This window comes from Bubalus bubalis, chromosome 14 (genome assembly GCF_019923935.1).
Source record: "Bubalus bubalis isolate 160015118507 breed Murrah chromosome 14, NDDB_SH_1, whole genome shotgun sequence".
NCBI classification, from domain to species: Eukaryota; Metazoa; Chordata; class Mammalia; order Artiodactyla; family Bovidae; genus Bubalus; species Bubalus bubalis.
In genome coordinates this window covers 78,164,260-78,187,397 of record NC_059170.1, presented here as the reverse complement: position 1 = coordinate 78,187,397, position 23,138 = coordinate 78,164,260, and the positions used below count along the sequence as shown (strand labels likewise).

The 23,138-nt window shown below is 42.2% G+C and overlaps 1 long non-coding RNA gene across 3 annotated transcripts; it reads left to right on the top strand.

The window, feature by feature from the left end:
* Nucleotides 1-21,775, top strand: LOC123329291. 3 transcript variants are annotated; one of them, XR_006544706.2, is made up of 4 exons: nucleotides 1-56; nucleotides 1,872-2,065; nucleotides 16,658-16,754; nucleotides 17,412-21,775. It is a non-coding gene; the product is annotated as an uncharacterized LOC123329291 (long non-coding RNA). The 3 variants fall into 3 exon arrangements; XR_006544707.2 differs by having other exon boundaries at nucleotides 6-56; nucleotides 1,918-2,065; XR_006544705.2 differs by lacking the exon at nucleotides 1-56 and adding an exon at nucleotides 72-512.
* Nucleotides 21,776-23,138: the final 1,363 nt, after the last annotated feature.

The following is a 23,138-nucleotide window of genomic DNA, read 5'->3' as shown; positions in this document are numbered from 1 at the left end:
AGGCAGTGGAATCATGGGAATTCCTCCCACGATCACTCTGGATGCCCCCAAGATGGGTGAGGTCTTCCCTCTGGGGTTCCTATGCTACCCTTTTCCTGGGTCTCTTTGCAAATAGCTCTGTGCCACACCTTCTCTCCATAGAAAGCAGCCAAATTCTCTTCTTGGACAACATGGTTTCCAAGAAGGAGGAGTATAATTGTAAAGGAGATGTAGATATGTTTGTGGGTATAGATGTGTGTGGTTCTATCCTATCCAGAATATAAGTTATGAATATTTCGAAGATAAAATTTTAAACAATGCCCAAGAACCATTAAGGATCTAACACATAATGTAGTTGAGTAAGTGTATCTGGAGGTCCTAAGTCACTTCTCGGAGGCACCTGGTCTCCTCTTCCCTTTCCTGCAGCTTTTCTGAGCGATCGAAACCTCCACTCCCTCCCTAGCCAACCCACAGTTCTCACTACCTTAGCTGATACATTAGGGAATAAATGGAGGCTCTCATGTAAGTCTAAGGTTAGTGCCAAAATTGGTTGTATTTTGAGGCACCTTTTCATATATTTGCATAAAACTGACTCCTGTATGTGTATGTACATGTACATCATTACACATGTATGCATTTTGTGGCTGTAGATAAACAGTATAGCTGTCATTTATAAATGTCCACGAATAATCATTCTTATGTAAAACTGATATACTTTTATTTGACGTACTTTAGCAGGCAAATTTTCTTACAGATTATCATAAGACTTGTAAATATTGCCTGATGTAATTCAGTGATGTATTTCAAGTATGTTTGCTTCTTCCATATTCCTCCTAATAAATGTTACAGTTTGGTAATGAATAATTGATTCATTGAAGCATATGGGGTGGGGGCTTCTTCATTCTAGTTTTATAAAAAGTTGTTTGGGCTATTTGCCCAAGTCTCACAGATCTAGAACTGCTGGTTTAGTATTTTGGAATCATTGCTTTGGTGGCTTTCCCTGCTAATATACCTTTGGGTGACGTCTGTAAATAAAATAACTCTGAGTCACTTTTGTAACGTCCGTCTTTCAGGGTTTGAATTTAGCTTTTAAATGCTGCTCTGTGAGCATACCTTTAAAAAATGAGTTGCCCATAGACAGACATAGTACAAAGACAGAATTACCCAGTAAGAAATGCCAGGAGACATCTCTGAGCAGTTATGGAGATGAAGATGTCTGGAAAGTTTATTGCCCTTAATTTGATGGCACTTCCTCCCCTGCCCCTTCCCTCATCTGTAGGTGTTAGATCTTTAAGGGAGCTTGACATTTAGCTTGGAAATGAATATACTTTTTTGGGTTCTTCTTAACAACCAGGGTAAGTTTTCATAGGTAATTTAGCAAATGTCAAACTTTTCTAATAATGTAGGTTTGATTTATACAGCTAAGCTTGTTAATCTCACTACCTAAAGGCCTCAGAGCTTGGGCAGCTTTCAAACCAAGTTTCAGCACTGGCCTCAGATGCCCACAGCCTCCTAAAGAGACATGTGTCTTTCTCCATTTTAGCAGTTCAGCTGCTGCCTCTTTCTTGCCTACTCTGATTTTTAACCTTATTAGTCAAGATGCCAGTAGTTACAACTGCTTCTTTTTCTTCCTGATTCCTCCTTAACACAAGAGAACACATTAAAAAAAAAAAAATCACTTCTCTTGATAATCACACAATTTCCTGTCTTTCAATGATGAGACCAGGTGAACAATTTTGGTTTGTGACCAATCAGTCAAGACTTACTTGTTGAATGACATTGCATGCAGCATCCTCTATACACACAATTCTCATTTGCTTACTGAGCATCCTTTTCCATTTTTTCCGGTAACCCTTCTTTGTTCGTGTTTCATGTAACTTGGTTCATGTCAGCGTCCTCCCCAGGTGAAAGTGATTCTGCCCTCCCTCCCTTGTCAAGTGAGCCTGCCTGGCCTATTGGAACCGAACCTCCCCCTGCCCCTGTGATTGGCGGAAGATTGGCACGTGGTCTAATGAAAACCAACCGGAGCTGAGAATGACCTGAGTAAGAACCTCTTTTCCCACCTGGGCTGCTGAAGAAAGAATTGGTAAGCCCGAAACTGCACGTGTCCATCTGTGGACTGAGAATGAAGCTCCCTCAGGGAAAATCGGAGTCAGGAGATGGAGAGAGAGGCACACTTTGAGCCCTTGGATTGCTGCACCTCAAGGCAGAGTCTGCTTTTAGCCGGTTCTTCACTTTCTTTAAACCATTTTGAGTTGATTTATTTGTTGTTTACTACTGAATGAGACATGAGACATGTCCCTCTCCTGCAAGAGCTGGTGTGGGAGCTAACACTGCCAGGCTAGGTTTGACATGTGGGGAAGGAGACCTCCCTGTGAGGGAGGAGGGTTGGTGAAGGCTTCACATTTAGGATTCAGCCCTTTAGCCAGACCTTGAAGGGTGGGGAGGATTTGGAGTGCCAGAAAGGGTCCTGGTTGAGTATATTTTCCTTCTTCAACTGCACATCCCTCGTCTCTGCTGAATGTCTTCTCTCTCCATAGATACTGTACACAAATGTGTTTTATTTACTTATTTTTGGCTGTGCTGGTCTTTGTTGCCACACATGGGCAGTTCCTCTCTGTTGCCTTTTGCCTGCTTCTCATTGCTGTGACTTCTCTTGTCTTGAAGCACGGACTTAGGGCACACGGGCTTCAGTGGCTGAGGCACTCCAGCTTAGTTGCTCCATGGCGTGTAGGACCTTCCTAGATCCGGGACCAAGCCCATGTCCCCTGCATTGGCTGGACCACTAGACCTCAGGGAAATTCCCACTGATCCGTTAATGCTCCTTTTCCTGAGGATTCTGTGCTTGGATGACTTTTCATCATGCTTGGTAGCTCTCAGTTCAATCAACGCTCAGAGTTTTTGATTACCATCTTTGTACGCAGATGATTCCCAAATGCATTTCTCCAACCAAGATGTGAGTTTTGAATTCTAGCCCACATTTACAACTGGCAACAATTTTCACCTTTTAAGTCCTAGAGGATGCTCATACTTAACATATTGAACTTAAACTCATCACCTTCCTCATTCCCACCTTTTTCCTTTTTTCCAGGTTTTAATCCTAATTTTGGCTAATGTGACGCATCATGACAATAAACCCTGAGTTCAACCCAGATTCCCCCCTCTCTAAACTTAAAATAATCAAAAATTTCTTCTATTCACTCAATATCTTAGAACGTTATACCCCTGCCTTTAGTCAAGTATCTATGCAGATTTTTGCAAGAGTTTTAAATGGGTTACCTTATAACCTTTGCCTTTAATGTCAGAAAGATTTGTTTTTCCGAATCTCTTTTTATCATGTACTCAGTCATGTCCAACTCTTTGTGATCCCAGGTACCGTAGCCTGCTAGGCTCCTCTGCCCATGGGGATTTTTCAGGAAAGAATACTGGAGTGGGTTGCCATTGCCTCTCCAGGGGCTCTTCCTGACCCAGGAATCAAAAATCAAATCAGTGTCTCCTGAAATGCTCATGGATTCTTTACCGCTGAGCCATTGGGGAAATCTCCACCCCTCCCCCCCCCCACCCCCCGGCTAGTTTAAAAATATTCTTAGACCTGTATCTTGAATTCCCTGTTGCCTGACAAGATTATATTCATGGTCTGGCCACTGAATTCCTTTTCTTGCACTGTCTTTCACAAATACCAATGTATTCCCAGCTATATCAAACTAATTGTAGTTTTGAAAGAGTCAACTCCTAGGCAGATTGATAAGAAGTCCAGGGTCCCCAAGGAAGGTCTGGGGCTTTCGAAGCAGAGATAGGGGTCTAGAATTCTCAAGGAGGAGGAAAGGACAAACATCTTTTTTTCTCTACATTCCTTAGTCTTAGTCACATAAAACGTTTCTTTGTTTAAGCCTGGAATTGATGATCACATAACAAACAACTCATTTTAGACTCTGTACTAAGGATTATATAACAATGTATCCAGTTTGAGGATGGGTTTCTCCTTCCTGAAAACCTTCTGGCTAATCCTGTTATCTTAAAATGTAAATTATGACAGTGGGTCTAGTAAGATCTTTACAACCTTGAGACATTCTTTTGACTTATTGTAGTGACTAATTTAAAAAGTATCTAACTCCCTTGCTAACACTAGCAAGAGGGGCACTCTCCATCCCCCTCCTGATGTCTGAGTCAGAAGCTTTCTCTGTCCGTTTTCACTTTAATAAAACTCTGCTACACAAAAGCTCTTGAGCGATCAAGGCTGGTCCCTGGTCCCGAAGCTCTATCTTCTTCAGAGATCAAGAATCCAGCACCGTTCACTGTAAACTATCAATTTCCTAAACACAGTGTGTTCTCTGCACAATTGGTAAATTGGCAAATGATTTTTTGGCTTAGATGGGCAGCAAGATCATGCACCTGTACTCTTGTTGGTAAATCGAGGCTATAAAGCAAAGTCAAGCACACTCAGCACTCAGGACAGACAGATTAGCCATCTTCTCCAAGATGGATGGAGATTCATCTTGTGGGCTACACGGTCTTCACCAAGGGGCAGCTCAGCAGAAGACAGTCATGTATGGATACGGGGGATCTCAAGGTAGACCTTCAGGAGGATTCATGACTAGTTCTTCCTCTTAGTTGGATATATGTCAGGAATCATCTCACCTGGGCCAGGTGCCCCACGTACATCTTAGGGTTACACTGTATCTTGTAAAACAATCAGATGTGAACACAAAATCACTCTCATGAATAGGTTAATGCTGCCTTGCTCAAAATCATTCCTGAACTTGGGTTGACTGTCCAGTCACCTCTGGGGCGGTGCCAGTCAGTCTTTAGACCAGCTATAGAGATCCCGCTGCAAAGCACAGTGGTCCCCATCTTTGGGCCTTTGAATGTTCCCTATGTCTGATCTGCTCTTTTTCTCCTTCTTTACCTGGAAACTGCTACTCACCTGTTAAAACTCAGTAGGGATGCCACTGTTAGGGCCCACAAGGGGTCTCACTGATAAGATGTCCGCCTTGCAAATGAAGAATAAAATCACAGTGATCTGTGAGACTGAGCAAACTGCCCAAAGGGCATCCTGTTACCTCACTGGCACTTACCTTCTCAACTGAAGACCACCAGATTCCAGATCTCCAGCAAAGTGACCACCCCTTCAGAGAGTTTTTCATTGGTGGGGAATAAGAAGGACTCCATCAGAAAGGGAGGGCGCTGGTTCTCCGTAAGGGCCAGTCACCCTCTCTTTTCCCTCTAATAAACTTCCTTCTCTTGCCTGACTGCCCAGCTCGCCCTCTTTTTCTCTGCACTTGCCGTACAGTCACCACCTTTGTAAAGATGCCCCTGTCCTTTCAGTGTAATTAGAGAACCAGCTTTTATGTTCTTGACGAATGTTGTCCACCCCCTCTTCTAGAGCTCACTGCGTCCCTGCGATTGTCTCCCCCACCACGTTCTGTTTATCTTGGCGTCCTTGGGAGATACGTAATGTCTGGCATGTAGCAGGTGCCCATAAAGAGTTTTTGAACAAATGATCACATGAGGTGAAGGATGGAATGAGCAAGAGTAACAAATGCAGAGAGTCAAATACACACAGCTTGCTTGCGAGATCTTGTTGGGGAGATGGTGGAGAGTACGTTGCATACATAGATCGAAGAAGTCAGCTTTATTCTTGTAGTTAAATTTCTCTAAATGTACAACACTGTGAATTTGATAGGACAGAATAGCAATTATTTAAACAAGTGTGTGGATAGGTTCCCATTAAAAATGGTGTTGTAGAAATGTATTTGTTGATAGACATGGTCAACCTCAATTACAAGTATTGATATAGGACAAAATCTCACAGGGTTGATTCTGGGAATGAACTAGCTGTATTTGTCAGCATAGCTGTAACAAATACCTCTCAAATCCAATGTCTTGACCCAATAAAAGTTTAAGTGTTGTTCATGCTTAATGAAATGAGGATATTCTTGGTTGAGTGGCTTTGCTCTAGGCAGTGAACTAGGGACCAAATTGTTTCTATCTTGTGACTGTACCACCTCGTAGCTTCAAGATTGCTAACAGCAGGCAGAGGCCAGAGGGCAGGATAGTCCCCACAGGAACCTTTCCTTCTGTCTCCTTTTCTGGGGTGTGGCTGATTAGGATTACGAACCAAAACTCAGTTTCTTGGCCCTTCTGAAGTTCTAGGGGGCTAAGAAATGCGGCCTTCCTTTATGGCTAAGAGGGAAATGATGTGTTTTCATAACCACAGAACATTGTTCTTTCTGCCCTGGAAAAAGAATATGCATTTAAAATAAGCTATAGCTTAATGGAAATAATATTCACAGCTTTACGTCTGCCTTAAAAAGACCTGTAAAAAATTACAAAAGGCATGTGGCATTATTTTTCAACTGTGGAAATAGTTGCTTTGCACTCATTCAAGTGGACAGGATCATTTAGCAGCAGTGATTCTATCAGCATCACCACCACCACCATCATCATCATTATCACATCTTCATTGAAAGCTAATATGATGGATAGGTCACTACACTGGGTAATGGAGTTCTGAGGAGGTATAAAGGCCTTGAGGATCTTATAATCAAGTTGAGAAGTCAGAGTAACTACATCTATAAGGTAAATCATACTGCAAGACTGCATGTGCTTAGCGCTAAATGAATGGCAGTTGTATTTTGGAGAAATGGGCCTCCTTGAGATAGAGGCAATGGAAGCTAAGAAATACACGTGTAGAGCATTGTGGGCTGTAAAAAACCACAAAGATCTTTAGGGATGTGGGCCACCTCCTTCATTTAATAGGTGAGAGCATCAAGTCTTCTTTAAAGATGCCCCGCTTTCAGATCTTATAGAATCCTAACCCCACTCTTATCTAAGATCCTCTCTCTCCTTGAGTCTGGGCTGGCCCACTGACCTGGTTTTGGCCCAGAGAAAGTGGCAGATGTCACAATGAGCCAGCGGCAGGGCTAAACCTGGCAGCTTCTGCTTTGGTTTTCTTAGAACACATAGTCTGGGGGAAGCCTCCACCATGTACGTGAGCAAAGCCCCTGAGATGCCCATGCTGTGAGGAAGCCCAGGCTAGCCAGGCAGGGAGGCCATATGGAGAGAGAGGTACCCAGTCAGCCCTTAGCCAGCCTGGTTTACATGCCAGGTTCATGAGCCAAGCAGCCCCAGCCACACAGATGACTTCCACCCACCCGCCACTAAACACCAACCGCACAAGAGACCCCAGGTAAAAATTTGGCAGTAAGTCCGGCCAATTCATGGGCTTCCCTCGTAGCTCCGATGGTAAAGAATCCACCTGCAATGCAGGAGATGTGGGTTTGATCTCTGGGTAGGGAAGATCCCCTAGAGAAAGGAAGGACTATCCACTCTAGTATTCTTGCCTGGAGAATTTCATGGACAGAGGAGGCTGGCGGACTGCTGTTGATGGGGTCACAAAGAGTCGGGCACAAATGAGAGACTGGCACTTCCACTTTCCAGCCAACTCATAGAATCATTGTTGCTTTGAGCCTCTAGGTTTTGGAGTGGTGAGTCACACTGCCATTGACAATCAGAACAGCGAGGAAACTGGGATCACAGAGGCTGAGTGAGCTCCCCAAGGATGAGCACAGTGTGGGACAGAGGCCGGAGGATGGCCATGTTCCTCGACTGACTCACAGTCTAGTGGGTCTGGGACCAGGGCTTGACGGATGGTAGTTTGGGAAACTTGCTAAGGCTTAGATTCTGGCGCTTCACCCTCCAGTGTTCTGATTCAGTAGGGCTGAGAGTTTGCTTTCTAATGAGCTCCCAGGTGATGTTGATGCTACTGATCAGGATGCCACTGTCAGTAGCCCTGCCGTTGACCCGGCCAGAGCTGATCCCAGCACACGACTGGCAAACAGCATCTGCTTCTTTCTCACAGAGCTGCTTCACAATTGTCTGCTTGCTGCATTTCCAGGTAAATAATTGGAAAGTGCAAAGTGCCAGGCCCTGTCCAGGAAGGGCCTGATAGCAGCTGAGCTGGATTTTAGCTTTTCCAGCTGTAGGTTGAAGAAGCCCATATGGTCTGTGAGAGGAGCCCCAGTTTTTTGTGCTCTGCTTTCTCTCACTATGATACCCACGTCTCATAACCTTGTTACCCGAAGCAATTAGGGGCATCATCCAGATTTTCAGATCCATTTCCCATGGAGATACATGTTAGGCATCTCCCACAGTGAATTTAATTAGCAGAAACTCAGTTCAGCCAGCGACCTGCAGTGCAGATAACAGTCATGGCTGCCCGACAATCGCAGCTCCCTTTTCTTGAAAAATGACAAGTTTCCTAAAAGGTGGTGATGAGTCCCAGCCAGACGTCAGGTGGGGCTCTGTGCAGTCTGATTTCCTGTAACCAAGCAACTCACACATCCTGCTTCTATTCAATTTAAAGGACTCACCTAGACAGAGATGCCAGTGAAAGGGAATAATATATTGCAAACGATGGTGTTTCCTTAGCCGACCTGGGCTGAGGTTGGTGGACCTCTGCAGGTGTTTTGGATGTGATACACTGATCATATTTACTTCTGGACTTGTTAGTGGGGATTATCTAATGAGTATTTATATCTTACCTTAGTGATGGGTACACTGTGAATTTGCTTTAGCTATCTGCACAGAAAGTCAGAGGATTCTAGTCTTCTTTCCTCGTGTGTTGGAGATGAAAAGTGACCTTGTTAGGCATGAATGAAAGTCATGGGCAAACATTTGTAAGGCATCAGTGGGGGAATAAACCCCTCCTATGCAGAATATTCATGCCATTACAATACCTATTAGGTATGATGTGAAAAATTGATTGAATACGCTCCTTGTACTAGAATCCTATATGAGGATTAATGAATATATTAAGTACCAGATGGTGTAATTTGGCATTGACTAAAGTTACTGGTAAACTGAGAATTTTTAATGTCCCCAGTATTTCTGGTTTGGACTAATTGATTAATGATTAAAATTTAGCCAGGTTTTTGAACTAATGCGGCCCTGTGACTTAGGGTGGGTGTTCATGGCAGTGTGTAACTCCATCATGAGTTAGCTACAGAGGATTAGTTGTGGAAGGGGAGCTCTTGGCTCAGTTGGTGAGTGCCTCATTTTCAATTGTGTTACCAATTCACACTACCATAAGCAGCCATAGTTGAAGACATCATGCATTTCTCTTCATCATTTCCAAAGTGGAACAGTATTAAAACAAAAAAAACAAAAACAAAAACACCTCGGTCCATCTCACACATCTTAAAAATCACAACTATTTATTTTTATTTGCATTTATTTAATCACTGATGAAATATATATATTTTTCTTCTTATGTTTATGGGGTACCCACTTCTTTCTCTCTTTTTATGAATATTAAGTTTTTTTAATCCATTGGTATCTTTGTCATTCTTTCTCATTGATCAGAAAGATTTTATACAAGCGTATTGAGCCTTGAACCATGTCAATGGACATGGGCATTGAGGGAACTCAAGACTGCGCACAAACCGTGTGGCCAGACAAGTCAGTTGTGTGATGGGGTGATGGGTTTCTGTGAACCCCAACTAGGGGTTCACCCACAGAGCAAGGGAAGAATACTTGTAAAGGTGGGGCTAGCAGGTAGCTGTCTAAAGAAGCAGAAGTTTGGGGTAATGTATTACTTTAATTTACATGTACTTTATAGTCTGCGCACTTGAGAATTATTTGGAAGAGGTTTAATTTTACTAGCTGCTGAAAGCAGGAAGGTCACTAGCAACAGCAGAGAGAGCTAAGCATTTTGTTAATGCCCAGGGGCCGGGGCTATTGCAACAATGCAAGGCCAGGCTACCTGCTGGGGGAGACCATCCACGCGCTGTTTTCTGCCTTTGAGGGTTATTTGTTTTACTGCGCCAATATGTTTTTTCTAGTTAACATTTTCTGTAGAGTTATGTTTTTGCCTTAGTTTGAAAGGCTTGTAAATACAGCTTGAAGGTGCTATGCAAGGACAAGGTATTGCCAAATTCATCCTGGTGGATTAAACGTGCTACATTCACTTCTTCTCCCCTGAAACCCAAGCATACTGACCTTGTACATCTTTTGAAATATGGCAAAACTGAACTTAAAATCTGGACTTTTTCAAGTGAGTGGATCCTCATTTTGAGTAGTCCCCAAAGAACTCCTAAAATAGCCAGAAAATCTAATTTTGCTGTATCACAACCTACCTAACTTTGCCATATTTATTATGTTTGGAGTGACTTGAACGTTTAACCATTTTAATCAGTGGAAAAACTATATTTGGTTGAAAATTTAGTTTGTGATTACTGGGAAATTTGATTTATCTGTTTTAAACAACCATCTGGAGTAAGTTTATTTGTAATACGTGTCATGCATATATTTATGCTGCAAGATCAAAATCTTTAAATTGCATCCTTTTGAAATTATATATATTATATAATGACAATTGCCAACACCACAATGAAGTGATTACATGGCTTTCAAAAATGGAAACCTCATGCAGCAAAAAGATTACCATGTATAACGAACAAGTTCATTTACCAGAAATTAAGTGTGTGGTAAATGATGAGATGTGTACACTGTGAGCTGAGATGAATCTTCTATCATTAGAAATACAATGACAGCGTATTGAAATTTCCAAAGTCTAACAAAAGCAAATAGATATACTATTATCCAGCTGAAAACAGATTTAATTCATTTGTGAAAATTTTCCTTAATTATGCCATAAATATATTAAGTCATTTACAGTTAATAAAGACAGCCTGCCCCCTGGGAAGCCCCTGCAAAATACTGAAATGTGTATGTACATATGTGTATTTTTTTTTTTCAGCCAGAGAGCAGTGCTCATCTGGGTCTGCTCTGTGTACAATTTGAAGTCGTCCCAGGTAGCTTTCTGTATCTACACTCATCCCTTTACTCCACACCCTCCGTATCTTGCTGACAGCAACATTGCCTAGCCTGATGCCTTACACTTTCCCTATCAAAATAATTTCACAGGGAAAGATCTGAGGAACACAAGTCATACAAAAGAATGAGCTAATGGATACTAATTCTTCATGCATATGGCATGGCAGACCCTTCCTGTCACTGGAGTCATGACAATTTGGGTTGAAATTCCAAAACTGTCGCTTTCCACTTGACCTTAATTACTTAACCTCTTTTGAGTTTTCCTTTATGAAATAGGCTATCCATAACATTCTCATAAGGTTTTGGTGAGGATTAAGTGGTATATTTCATATAATGCTATTAATAGAGTGTGTTGCTCATGATGGGTTAATATGTTACTTCCTTCTACTATTAGTTCCTTTCTTTTGCTAATTGCAACGTGATCTTCTTGGTAATTAGCTTCTCACATCTTATTTCCTGGTGTGTCAGATAGGACAGTTCAGCTATAAGTAACATAACAGCCACCTAAAAGTAATTTGAACAATGTTTATTATTTCACATAGCAACAAGCATAACAAAAGGGGTTCAAGGGTTGGAACAGTGGCTCAGTGTTTGCATCAAGGATCTCTCTTTCTGCTTCCCACTTTCATCATATTAGATTGGTTCATTAGCTCTCCTCATGGTTGCAAGATGGTTGCTACTGTTCTAGGTATCACATGTAGCCATGACCATATCCAACTGAAGAAAAATCCTTGCAGCTCTTTTTATTGAGGTGAAAAAGTCTTCACTATTTCTAATCCCTCTCTCAGATGTTCTTCCTTTGCATTATGTCAGAATTCCCTTGCCCAAGGTATTTGCAGGGGAGATTGGGGGGTTATATTCTTTGTAGATGAAGATGGAGAAGCTCAATAGAGTCAGCAAAAATAAGACCAGGAGCTAACTGTGGCTCAGATCATCAACTCTTTATTGCCAAATTCAGACTTAAATTGAAGAAAGTAGGGAAAAACCACTAGACCATTCAGGCATGACCTAAATCAAATCCCTTACGATTATACAGTGGAAGTAACAAATAGATTCAAGGGATTAGATCTGACAGATAGAGTGCCTAAGGAACTATGGACAGAGGTTTGTAACATCTTATAGGAGGCTGTGATCAGAACCATCCCCAAGAAAAAGAAATGCAAAAAAGGCAAAATCGTTGTCTGAAGAGGCCTTACAAATAGCTGAGAAAAGAAGAGAAGTGAAAGGTAAAGGAGAAAATGAAGATAAATCCATCTGAATGCAGAGTTTCAAAGAATAGCAAGGAGAGATAAGAAAGCCTTCCTCAGTGATCAATGAAAAGTGGGAAAGACTAGACATCTCTAAAATTAGAGATACCAAGGGAACATTTCATTCAAAGATGGGCTCAACAAAGGACAGAAATGGTATGGACCTAAAAGAAGCAGAAGATATTAAGAAGAGGTGGCAAGAATACACAGAAGAACTATACAAAAAAGATCTTCATGACTCAGATAACCATGATGGTGTGGTTACTCACCTAGAGTCAGACATCCTGGAATGCAAAGTCAAGTGGGCCTTAGGAAGCATCACTACAAGCAAAGCTAGTGGAGGTGATGGAATTTCAACTGAACTATTTCAAATCCTGAAAGATGATGCTGTGAAAGTGTTGCACTCAATATGCCAGCAAATTTGGAAAACTCAGCAGTGGCCACAGGACTGGAAAAGGTCAGTTTTCATTCCAATCCCAAAGAAAAGCAATGCCAAAGAATGTTCAAACTACCACACAATTGCACTCATCTCACATGCTAGCAAAGTAATGCTCAAAATTCTCCAAGCCAGGCTTCAACAATACATGAACCATGAAATTCCAGATGTTCAAGCTGGTTTTAGAAAAGGCAGAGGAACCAGAGATCAAATTGCCAACATCTGTTGGATCGTAGAAAAAGCAAGAGAATTCCAGAAAAAGATCTAATACTGCTTCATTGACTACACTAAAGCCTTTGACTGTGTGGATCACAACAAAATGTGAAAAATTCTTAAAGAGATAGGAATACCAGACCATGTTACCTGCCTCCTGAAAAATCTGTATGCAGGTCAAGAAGCAGCAGTTAGAACCAGACATGGAACAACAGACTAGTTCCAAATTGGGAAAGGAGTACATCAAGGCTGTATATTGTCACCCTGCTTATTTAACTTATATGCAGAGTACATCATGTGAAATGCCAGACTGTATGAAGCATAAGCTGGAATCAAGATTGCCAGGAGAAATATCAATAACCTCAGATACACAGATGACACCACACTTATGGCAGAAAGCGAGAAAGAACTAAAGAGCCTCTTGATGAAAGTGGAAGAGGAGGGTGAAAGAGTTGGCTTAAAACTCAACATTCAAAAAATGAAGATCATGGCATCTAGTCTCATGACTTCATGGCAAATGATGGGGAAAAAATAGAAACAGTGAGAGAGTTTATTTTCTTGGGCTCCAAAATCACTGCAGATGGTGAATGCAGCCATGAAATTAAAAGACATTTGTTCCTTGGAAGAAAATCTATGACTAACCTAGACAGCATATTAAAAAAACAGAGATATTAGTTTACTGACAAAGGTCCATCTAGTCAAAGCTATGGTTTTTCTAGTAGTCATTGGACCATAAATAGCTGAGAGCTGAAGAATTGATGCTTTTGAACTGTGGTGTTGCAGAAGACTCTTGAGAGTCCCATGGACTGCAAAGAGATCAAACCAGTCAGTCCTAAAGAAGATCAGTCCTGAATATTTATTGGAAGGACTGATATTGAAGTTGAAGCTCCAATACTTTGACCACCTGATGTGAAGACCTGATTAATTGGAAAAGACCCTGATGTTGGTAAAGATTGAAGGCAGGAGGAGAAGGGGATGACAGAGGATGAGATGTGTGGATGTCATCACTGACTCAGTGGCCCTGAGTTTGAGCAAGCTCTGGGAGTTGATGATGGACAGGGAAGCCTGACATGCTGCAGTCCATGGGGTGGCAAAGAGCCAGACATGACTGAGAGACTGAACTGAACATGGTGGGTTATAGGAGCTGAGAGTTTGTCTTATCTTAGTTATGAGTAGGAAATATCCATACAGGGGTCCAAATTGATGAGTCCAGGATGGATAAGGAGCTGCAGAGAAAATGAAGAGCAGTGATACCTCTATTCCAGCCAGAGACCCAATTGTGAGATTTTGGGGGTTTGAGGAAAACACCAACCATTCTAGATTGGCCATGCCTGAATATTTATGCTTTGTTCATTGGTTGTACAAATATTCATTGAGAATCTTTTTTGAGCAGACATGGGGCTAGATGCTGAAAATTTAATGGGTGCCAAGATAGTCCCTGTCCTCGGGGAGCTCCTGTTCAAAGTGACTAAGGCAGCTCTGTGACAACTTTGCTCACTTCAGTTTATTGGGCTGTTTCAGTAACATGTTCCATGGTATACTAGTGGTGAGCATGGCTCCTGGAGCTTTGCATGGAAGAGGGGTTATCAGGAAGTGTCCATGTTGATGGATGTAGGTTTCAATGTTAGTAAAGGAGGAAGAGGGCAGAAGGCCGTTTTAAGTCATGAAACAATAAGTTATACCATCAGCATTGCGTTCCATGCATCATTACAGTCTTGTACATCATTACATCATTACATGTACATCATTACAGTCTTGACAGCAGCCAGGCAAGGAGGTGGCATCTCAAGGTGCTTTCCTCCATCTTACAGATTGGTTATCTGAGCCATGGAACTTCCCTGGTGGCTCAGATGGTAAAGAATCTGGATGCAATGAAGGAGACCCAGGTTCAATCCCTGAGTTGGGAAGACCCCAGGAGAAGGAAATGACCACTTACCCCAGCATCCTTGCCTGGAGAATTCTATGGACAGAGGAACCTCGTGGACTACAGTCCATGGGTCCGCAGAGTCGGAGTCGGACACAACTGAACAACTAACACTCTCACTTTATCTGAAGTATGGGGAGGTTAAGTGTCTGTCCAGAGTCCTATAATAAGTAGAGGAGTTGGTGTGGGACACCAGGCAGGTTTGAGGGAGAGTGTATGTTCTTTTTGAGAACAATACTGCCTTTTCATTGTCCCTGGGAGATACCCAGGGTTGAAGAAGTTGACATGGGTGTCGCATCATCCAGCTGCATAGAGAAATGCTCTACCCTACCACTCAATTTTTGTTTCACAGCAAGATTGCTATACAGTGGTACTGCAAGCCTACAAGTGGTACTGCAAGTCTACACATACATCACTGGTTAGGCACCCCCCCCCCCCACCAGAGCAACACCTGAGAAGACAGGTTGGAGAGAAAATGTACATCTTGCAAAGCTGGTAAGAAGAGCCCCAGGAATCCCCCTGGTATTTTGTGTGTTGATTACAGTATGAACCAATATGGAATCTGTGTAATGTGATATCTCAAGCTAAACATCTTGATTTAGCTCACGATATTCCGCTGTATATATATATATATATATATATATTCATTTGTATCACTTAGTTTCTGCATTTAGCAAATAAGTTACAGGTTTTCAATTAAGACCTGTAAATCCTGGCTCCACACTTGCTTAGTTTCCGTCATTGGTTAAGAGTCTACTGACAACACCTTTTCAGTGTTATTTGTAAAGTCCAATGAGCTAATATTTGTAATGTGCCTGACACATCCATCTGCCTTTCCTCCTCCTTTATACCTTTAAACAATCCACCAAGTTTCAACCAGGGAGACTTGACATTTCTGGGTCTGTTGGTTTAGCCAAGACCCTAGGTGCAGCTCAAGCTACATATTAGAATCACTGGGAAATTTTAGAAAAATACTGAGCCCAGGACTCACCCCAGATGAGTTAAATAAGGATCTTTTGGCATACTAGTTCTTTTGCAATAGATTCTCAAGTTATTCTAATATTTAGTCTGGGCCACAGCTGGCCCAAGAAACAAGAGGAACTTCAAGATAAGATTACCTTGTGGACAGGAATATTTTTTGCAATAAAGCAGGGGCAGCTGGATAATGTTCCTGAGCCCTGGTAGGTTACCTCTTATTTGGATTAAACGTTTAGGCAGTGGGCTGCATCGAAATGGCTCACAAATTTTGCCTCCTTTATGTCTTCATATTATAAAGCCATAGCAGTGAGGTTTGGGGCCATACACAGAGAATTTAGAGTTACAAGCATGGTTCAGTTCAGTTACTCAGTCATGTCTGACTCTTTGCAACCCCATGTACTGCAGTACTCCAGCTTTCCTGTCCATCACCAACTCCTGGAGCTTACTCAAACTCATGTCCATTGAGTCAGTGATGCCATCCAACCATCTCCTCCTCTGTCGTCCCTTTCTCCTCCCGTCTTCAATCTTTCCCAGCATCAGGGTCTTATCAAATGAGTCAATTATTCTCATCAGGTGCCCAAAGTATTGGAGTTTCAATGTCAGCACCAGTCCTTCCAATGAATATTCAGGACTGATTTCCTTTAGGATGGACTGGTTGGATCTCCTTGCTGTCCAAGGAGTCTTCTCCAACACCACAGTTCAAAAGCATCAATTCTTTGGCACTCAGCTTTCTTTACATCCATACATGACTACTGGTAAAACCATCACTTTGACTAGGTGGACCTTTGTTGGCAAAATAATGTCTCTGCTTTTTAATATGCTATCTAGGTTGGTCATAACGTTTCTTCCAAGGAGCAAGTGTCTTTTAATTTCATGGCTGCAGTCACCATCTGCAGTGATTTTGAAGCCCCCCAAAATGAAGTCTGTCACTGTTTCCACTGTTTCCCCATCTGTTTGCCATGAAGTGATGGGACCAGATGCCATCTTCGTTTTCTGAATGTTGAGTTTTAAGCCAATGTTTTCACTCTCCTCTTTCACTTTCAGAAGTTCAATTTCTGTTAATGAACTGATATTCCTGCTGGAGGACTGATGATGGCTTCCTGAGATTCTGTTCGAGGCTGGCACTCCAGAGGACCTTCAGGTTTGTATCAGGAAGTACCTTCACTCTTTAGTGTAGTTCAACACAGAGGGACCACTTAAGTCTCCGAAGACATTGCATTTCAGAGTTAACTTGCATAGGCTGGGTGTGGGAGTGGGCATTTGTTTAAACAGATTCCTACCCCAGAGTTTTCTCATCAGTAGGTGGGGCCTCAAAAATTTGCATCCTAACCAGCTTCTACGTGATGCTGTTGGTCTTGGCTACACTTTGGGAAGGACTCTTTGAAAAGCTAGCCAAAGAACACTTGACTGGGAGCTTCTCCACAGACTGTAGAGGTGGCATCAGAGCAAAACTTCTCCTATGTCATTTCCCTGGGCTCAAGCTTTGCTGAGAAAAGGTGCAAGGGTGGACCAACCAAGGGGAGGGAGACGTCATTTCTTCCCCATTCAGCCTCCAGAGGGGCAACGGAGAGTAGAATTCAGGGAGACACTACAGGATACTGGGGTGCAGGTGCATCACCAGCGGGCCTTCCTGAACATTTTCAGCTGTCAGCAGGAGGGCGATGGGTGACAGGCCTGCTGGTTTCCAGGCTGTAAGGATGCTCTCCTTTTGATGTCGGGACTGCCCCCGCCCCCTCCTGAAGGGCGGATTAGCCTACCCACTGCTTAGTTACCAACATGGAACCTTCTTACCTCACAGGGGAGCCTATGCCAGGAAGGCAGAGATACGAAGAAGCAACAGTCTCCCCTGGAACGGAAGAGGTTCCTGAAGTCCCTGTGAGGTGGACACACTGGGGGCAGAAACGCAGAACAACCTTTTATCTGCAATTGAAGTCAGCTCGCTCCCCAGCGTGCCCTCACCCGCGTCTAAGATGACTCTGGCCCTCAGGGTTCACATGTAACATCGGTGAGGCAAATAGGAAGGTGATTCCGACTCTTGAGGGCACTCCTTTCTCAGCAAGACTGTTGTCTGCAGCTACAGGGCTCCTTCCTCTCTTCATTTCGAGGCAGCTGCGCATCCGGAATGAGAAGAAGGGATGCAGTCCATGCTTCTCCTCGAGTGCCCACCGTCTGTCCCCACCTCCGCCCCACAGCCCAGGCCCTGGGGCCACTGTTCCTGTCCGTCCTGGGCACTTCTTCAGGGGAGCATCTGCCTTGTGCGCTTCGTTGGGGATTGGGGTCCTATTCCACTCTCAGAACTCTCTGGACCTCCTTGTGCCATATATAGGGGGAGTGGACATAGGTTGAGGTGGGAACTCTTGATCTTTCTGCCTGAACAGGGCTTGCCTGTCATCCCTGAGGATGCCCTACAAATTGTGGAGCCCCCTAGGAAAGCCTCATCCCATGCAGATGGGAACCCAGGCACCTCTCCTCTGCCTACAGGCTGCCTCTGGGTCCTCCACCCGCCCCCAGCCCAGGAAGGCTCCTTTCAGTCCAGGAAATGCCCCAAGTCACTCACACTGGATTCTGAATCCTCCCAATTCTCTAGCTTTTGCTTAGCAAAACAAACAAAAGTAAAAATACTCCTTTTTCTCCTTGAGCCTGCCAAGCTTATACACACACACACACACACACACACACACACACATAACTTCTCTGGGTTTGCAAATGAAAGCTTTGGTTTTAATAACTAATCTTTTTTTCTCTCTGAAATGGGCTTTCTGAGCCAACTTTGGCATCTGAACCTGAGGACTGAGTTCTTTATTCTTCCCTGGACTCTGCTCCACCCCAAGCAATGAAAGCCTCAGCATCAGTGGGAGGGAAGTTGGCAGGAGAGGGTGTGAGAGTCACTGGGAATGAAAATATATTGGATAATAATTCAAATGATGGCGCCAGAGCACTCCCTGGGCCCATGAAGCCCTGCACTGGCCCCTGCAAACATCCCTATTTGAATTCTTCCTCCTGTCACTCCCCTTTTTCCTCTTCCTTCCTCTCTTCCTCTGTTCTGAGTTCCCTGAGTTATTATAGCTCTGGCAGCGGGACCAATGTGATTGAGCACAATAAATAAAATCCAAAGTATTTCATCTTTTCTGTCCAAAATTCAAAGAAATGACAATTCTCAGAGAACCCATAATCTTTTTCAAATTGTCAATAGCATCTAAAAGTTTCTCTCTCTTAAAAAAAAAAAAATTTAAAGCTAAAGCAAAAGTAAAAAGCAAGCGAGTTTGCACTTCCTATGAAATAATTTCTCTTACATATATATGGCTTTAGATGTCAAGCTTGGGAGAATATTATTGTGACTTTAATGGAGCCTACTGATGTTTAAAGCTAGTATATGGTAGAAAGAAAAGTGTGCATGCATAGAGAATTATTCTCTGGAACTCAGCAGATAGGTATGTTTAATGATACAGCCAGAGGGAAGCTACATTTCAGCATGCTGACTGCCATTTCCAAATGTACACAGGTCTGCCTGTATTGAAACTCTCTCCACCAACAGCCAGGGAAAAGCACTGCAAATCTGAGAAGCAAACTGTACAAATTCAAGCATTTGGCCAGAGCCCCAGAAGGCTCAGGGGAGAGACCTCAGAAACCAGGGCTGGGAATGATCATCTAAAGAAATCTGGCTTCTTCTGAATAGTATATTCCATTTGGATTTTTTCCACTGACCAAGTTCGTATGGCCATAATTAAGTTGCTAGAAGTTAGTGTTAGATTTTAATGTTGAGATTACTTATCTTGATACAGCTTTTAATTATTCTCATCCCAAATGCTTTATATATCCACCTGGCTCTTTTTTAAACTTAATTTTGATGGTGGTTGGCATTGTTATTGTTTTCATTAGAAGCATAACCTCTGTTAGGCTACATACTGTTCCTTGTATGTAGTTCATAGATATTCTTTCACAGAATATAGTGGTCTGAGGCTCTGGGGTGCAGGTCAAGTTCTGGTTCTTCATTTGGATGGTGATAACACGGTTACATTTTGTGAAATTTTTAATTTGTCATTTTTCTGTTTGAATGTATTATTTCACTCAAATAGCTTTGGAAATTCGGAGAAATAGAGGCGTATCTATAAAATCTCTTTTATGTGATTTGTACATTAGAGCCCATTTTATTATTAATTTTGAACGTAGGAATGTCTCAGGGCAATTGGTAAAGGTGCCTGTAAGTGAAAGTGTTAGTCTCTGTCGTGTCCGACTCTTTGCGACTCCATGGACTGTCACCCGCCAGACTTCGCCATCCATGGGATTTTCCAGGCAAGGATACTGGAGTGGGCTGCCATTTCCTTCTCCAGGGGATCTTTCCAACCCAGGGGTTGAACCCTGGTCTCTTGCTTTGCAGGCAGATTCTTTACAATCTGATCCACCAGGGCCTGGGTGTATAAAATTTGTGAGATATAAATAATTTAAAAATATTATAACTCATCCCCTTCATTTTGCCAGTAAATAGAAGGGAAACCAGAGAGTCAAGAAACTTAACCAAGAAATCCTGACCCATAAGTGGAAGAGACAGAATCCAGAGCCATATTTCCAATTATGCCATTTGCATAGTAACATATGGACTCTGTACTAGATAATACGAGTCTATCCTTTATTGAATACTAAACATTATATATACAACATCTCATTTAATCCATAAAACCCTCTTGTTTGGAAATGGAATTTTTATTCCCATTTTTCAGATCAAGATTCTGAGGCTTCTTTAGATAAATGACTTAGCCAAGGTCACACAGTGAGTGTTGAATTTGAATTTGTCTATTAGTATCTCTCTCTTTTTTTGTGTGTACATTATTAGCATCAGCATGCTATTTACTTAAACGAGGCTTTTACCAACCACAGTATGTCTAATTATGACATGAAGCCGGTGAGCACAGGGGCTGCTAGAAAGGATTCAGTCAGTGAACAAAGACCTCTTCAGCCATTGAATGGAAATGAAAAATGTCTGTAGTGAAGTAAAAATAAACTCGGCTTGGCTGCCCACCCTACTAACATGTCCTGTAACCACATCAGTTTAGGGAAGCCAATTGTTGGCCTCAAGGATGCCAGCCACAGACTTGTACAAAAGCCAGGCACCTTCACTCCAGAATTAGGAGATGAGTCTAGCCCAGAGCTCTGTGAAACAAGTACTTTCTGGATGGCTCTGTCATTGCTCAGATGATGGTGTGTCCGCTAAATGCTATCATTAACTGAGCTATGATTGCTGGAAGTAATTTTCTTTCAGCATCAGGGACCACAGAGAACTTGTTCTGTGCCTGTTATGAGTCAACGTTGGAGAGAAATTCATTTGCTCAAAGAAAGTTATTAAAAAGCTCTAATTCAATATTTGTGTGAGAAATCATAAAATTGATAAATTACAGGTGAGCAAGATCAGTGAGCTCTTTTGTTTCTTCCTTCGGGGACCCACTGCAAATTTCCTGTGTTTACTGTGCTACAGCTTCTTAGATGAATGATTTGTCTATTTGAGCGTGGGATTAAAGACACATGTTCTTGGCAGAAAAGCCAAATGCAGCTGAAAGATCTACTCTGCTAGAATATCACCATTCGTAGTGCCATAAAAACCATCAGTGAGGGTATTTTATCCAAAAGTGACCACAGCCCTATTTAGTATAGGAAAGGCTTGATTTGTCAACAATATATAGATTATTCTAGGAGCTACTGACTCTAGATGTTACCATACCCCTAACTGGTCCCATCACTCAGAGTTTAACAGTTTATCAGAGGGCCGAAAATAAGTGCACACATCATTTTATCTTTTCTTGATTTTCACATTGAAATGCACCATAATTTTTCTCATGTTCCTTTGAAAGTCCTTCTATGGTGTTTTTATTGGGGGAGGCATGGTCTTTTGTTTGTTTTTTTCCTGCTTTTCAGCCCCTTAAAGGAATTGTCCAGTGTGCAAACTTTCTTTCCTTTCAGGTATATACTTTCTCCTTCCATGATCTCATCCACTCTTCTCATCCAGTGCTTTTCAAACTTTAGTGCATATAAAATCATCTGCAGAGTTTGCTAAAACACATCTCAGAGATTCTGACTCAGTGGATCTGAGGTACAGCTTAAGAAAGTGCATTTCTTGGGGAGGGGGGAGATGAATTATGAATTTGGGGTTAACATATTTACACCAGTATATGTAAGATAAAATAAGTAAACAACAAGGACCTACTGTAAAGCACAGGGAACGATACTCAATATCTTGTAACCCATAATGGAAAGTAATCTGAAAAAGGAGACATATATATGTGTGTGTATGTGTGTATATGTGTGTGTGTGTATATATATATATATATGTATATTTACACATGAATATATAACTGAATTACTTTGCTATATACCTAAAACTAACACAACTCTGTAAAATCAACTATAGTTCAATAAAAAAGAGAAAAAGTACATTTTTTATATTCTTCCAGATGCTGCCACTGGTCTGTTGACCATTCTTGAAGTCACCCTGCATTGGAACTCAGTTGATCACATCTAGGCAATGATACCCAGTTCGAGGCCTTTCCCACGATCTTGACACTGATTTTTCAAACTCCCTTCTGGAGGGTTCTCCTGAATACAGCTACCAGAGTCTTCTGTGTAGACTGCTCTCAGCACTGCCACCCGATCTTCCCTTCCTGTGTCTACTAACAGTGCTTTTATCCCAGGCAGCCAAGCTGGAGGCTCAATGGCCACTTGCTCTCATCTCTCACCCTTTGGCTTCTGTTCCATCAGGTACCAAGTCCAGCAAAACCTATCTGCTTAGTGACCCTCATAGCCATGCCACGGCACACACACCTGTAACTCTTACCTGCCCTGCTTGTACTCCCCCATTTAGCTACAGCCTTACCAAGCACTCCAATGCCTTCGTGTCTTTAAAAGTGCTTTTCGTTCAGGTTGTAGCCTCTGTTTCCTTCTTTTCCACCTGTGGCATGGCTACAGTTGATGGGTCATAGATGGATGGAGAGCAGGGTTCTATTATTTTAGAGACTATGATCATTTGGATTAGGGAGACCTAAGACAAACATTCAATTTAGACAGATAGTTGTTGGGGTAAGTTGGAGTAAGAATCTATTTCTTTTTCTATTTTTCTCAGTTCAACCCAACTGCTTCTGATTTCCTCACATCACCCACATTGACTGACCGAAGATGCAACCATATCTTTCTTGGTGACCTTGAAAAAGTGAAAAGTGAAAGTGAAGTCCCTCAGTTGTGTCTGACTCTTTGCAACCCCATGGGCTGTAGCCTACCAGGCTCCTCCATCCATGAAATTTTCCAGGCAAGAATACTGGAGTAGGTTGCTATTTCCTTCTTTTGGTGACTTTAGTTTTCCTCATATTGTATCTTTTGCTGCCCCTTCCACCTTGAGTAATGTGTTACTCTTAATAATTTTAGTCATCCTATCTTCCAAGCCAAAAAAAAAAAAAAAAACTAAAAAAAAAAAAAGATTTTCTGATGTGGACTATTTTTAGACTTTACTGAATTTGTTACAATATTGCTTCTGTTTTATATT